At 35.1% G+C, this 2937-nt stretch overlaps 1 long non-coding RNA gene across 1 annotated transcript; it reads right to left on the bottom strand.

Moving 5' to 3' along the window:
• Window positions 1-412: 412 nt before the first annotated feature.
• On the bottom strand, window positions 413-2937 carry LOC113308354. The gene is made up of 2 exons (XR_003339687.1): window positions 2695-2937; window positions 413-829 (listed from the first exon to the last, which is right to left on the bottom strand). It is a non-coding gene; the product is annotated as an uncharacterized LOC113308354 (long non-coding RNA).

The raw sequence follows: 2937 nt of genomic DNA, 5'->3' as shown, positions 1-2937 counted from the left end.
TACCCTCTCCGTTGCTCGAAGGGATCAAGCACAACCGTAGTTCGTCTATATTTTAGATAGTATGAACTACCAACGCCGGTAACAACTATCTCTTATCATCTATCAAGTAAACTGATTAAGGAATATGTATAAGCAGACATACATGAGAAGCATAACCCAAAATGTGGACATGGACACTTCCATCACTTCACAATCATATTATATAAAGGTCCAAGTCCGAGTAACCACGACTACTAAAGTTACAACTGCATTTCTTGTTGGTATTGAATTACTACTATTATCTATGCCGGCTATACTCATAAATTAATTCATAATAAATAACTTGATTGTAGTAGGAGCAAGTTACCAAAATCAGACTTGGCATCTTCGAAAAAAACGAGTAAGCTAGTAGGCTTGTTACTGACATCTACACTCCAAATAATAAAAACTACTCAAATGAAGTGTCCAAAACGCCAAGCACCATGTTTCACATTCAAATCTCAGGGAGAGCGATCGCAATAGTCAGTCTGTGGTATTTTAACAATAAAAATACAATTCATGTTATCTTTATGTTGTGTAGCTTGGTCGAAATGAATTGAAGAAATGAGCCACCCCCTTGGATCGAAGTCGATATTCGGGCATGGGACCATAAAATGCGAAAGCTAGAACCCGTGTATGACATCACATAAAAATGTAATAGGAATGAAAATAGATACAACCAAAAGAAAGTAACATCGCAAGCACGAACACCCCCCCGTGATCTTGCATAAGTTGCCAGCATCCACTGTTTTTAGCAAAATTCAAAGTTCAATCTCCAGAAATGTAACTTGTGTTCATCTGCACCAGATCTCTAAACAAAGGAAATCGGAATATTAAAAACGTAATACAAATGAGAGTGGTGGTTACATCAACCATATCATTTTATTCGCCGTGCTTTGACACAAAAATCTACAAGGTCAAGTCTAGATAAAAACTAAGACTAGTGTATTTGCACTGACATTTAGTATGTGATAAAAGTGTTGTTTCAAGTTTAAAGACAGTACTCCACCATCCTTATTCGGTAACCCGGAAATATACCAAAAATAGCATAACATCTCGCTACAAAAATGGCCAATAAGATTCTTTGATCAGTTCACATAAAAATATAAATGAGACCAAAGAATAGAAGTTAATAAGATTTAAAAGCACCAAGTCGATATCACCTGGTAACCTAATGCAATACCAACCCATACGTGACTTAACTTAGCTTGTATCCAAGAGACCAGTACATTGTCAACTGTGTCCCTAAGAGTGACAACAATATCACTTTATCCTACACTGTACGCGCTAGCCATCAAAATGCATTCTTAAGCGTCGACTATCTAGAAATTCTATCACTTATACAGGAATATATACGACATGATAAATCAATTTAGATGCCACATAATTTGTGCAGAAAGAGCACCACTAATTGACGATCCCGTATAATCGAACTCAATTTCTTAATCACTATAGCAGACTACCACACACATGCCATCGGCTGAGTGAAAATGGAGATAGTCCTGACAAATCAAATGGGCTATCTAACAATAAGACATCAATCATATTTGTCTTTACAGATTAAGACAAAGATAGACTACCAATAATCTAATATTAAGAATCAAGTGATAACATCTCTAGTCATCTGTTTTTGCACTTCTTATAAGCCATAATGATATTTAGCTCAGTCTGACATTCAAAGGAAATGAGTAGTGTGAACTTCACTTAGACTAGGTTGGGGACTTCCCCATTAAACCTGAACTCATAATAATAGGATCTCACTTTGAAATTAGCTATTGTATCCATAGCCAACAGTTTTGGGATAGCTAAGCTATATATATTTACTAGAGAACAACTAATAAGAGAATTGAAATATGATTAATTCTAACCCTTCCTAACATGTTAGAACTTAGTGATATTACTTTCATTTTGCATTATGTCTTGGAAAGCCTTAGTCTGCTGGTGCTCTAGCCTGCAGTAAAATCGGTAGTAGCTAGTGTCATTGAAATAAAACAAAAAATCTCTTTCCCCTTTCAGCTTAAGAAACTTAATATTGTCTTTCCTTACAAATGGAAGAATTTCTCATGCCATCTCTATGGACATCAGAACATACACCAATACAGGTTCACCTTACTCATTTATCTAAGTAAGACACTACTATTTAAAATGGCATCATCGAATACCAAAAAGATAAGTATAAAACAAAAAAATGGAAACAACAGTAATGTGAGCAAAACGTTAATGTAAAGTAAGGACACCGCCATGAAATGTATAGAAATATAACATTAGGTCACCAGTCTCCAGCTTTCCCAACTCTACAATTTCAGTTTCTACCACAACCTAAAATTATGCACACTGATATGGAAACTCAACTGACATTAAAAGATAAAGATGACATATTACTGTAGAACCAAGACAAGAAGAAATTCACAGCTAAATGATATCGCTACGAAATTGATATAATTGCCTTGAATCACAGTTAAACCATGCTATAATATCATTTAAATTGAATCTCAATCATTCAATTTTAAGTAAAACCCTAAATCGGTATGATCCCTGACTTCCCTGTTTTACAACAACTCCAAATTTGAGGGAGATCATGGCCAAGTGTTGAATCCCAACATTTATCATGGGTGATAGCACAAAACTCAACAATCGGTAAGAACTACTTTAATCAGTTGAGTGAAAACTGGTTACCTTTTCAAATCCAGAGAACATCAAGAGAATTTTCTTACACCGCCAACCAACATAAACGGTATCAGTAGTTTGATATAGCTATGTCTCAATCGAGTTCACTGATTGAGATTTTTAATTATAATTACGTTTCTTTTAATTTCCCAAGAAAGCAGAAAAATCACCAGGAGAAAGTGAAGAGCAAAACTATGACTCCCCCAGGTATATTTCTTTCACCGGACAAAAGAAGGAACTAAGAATTTTAGG

Source organism: Papaver somniferum, chromosome 9 (genome assembly GCF_003573695.1).
Source record: "Papaver somniferum cultivar HN1 chromosome 9, ASM357369v1, whole genome shotgun sequence".
In the NCBI taxonomy this organism is placed as follows: Eukaryota; Viridiplantae; Streptophyta; class Magnoliopsida; order Ranunculales; family Papaveraceae; genus Papaver; species Papaver somniferum.
Note: the sequence above shows the minus strand (reverse complement) of the source record. Positions and strands in the feature narration are given on the sequence as shown.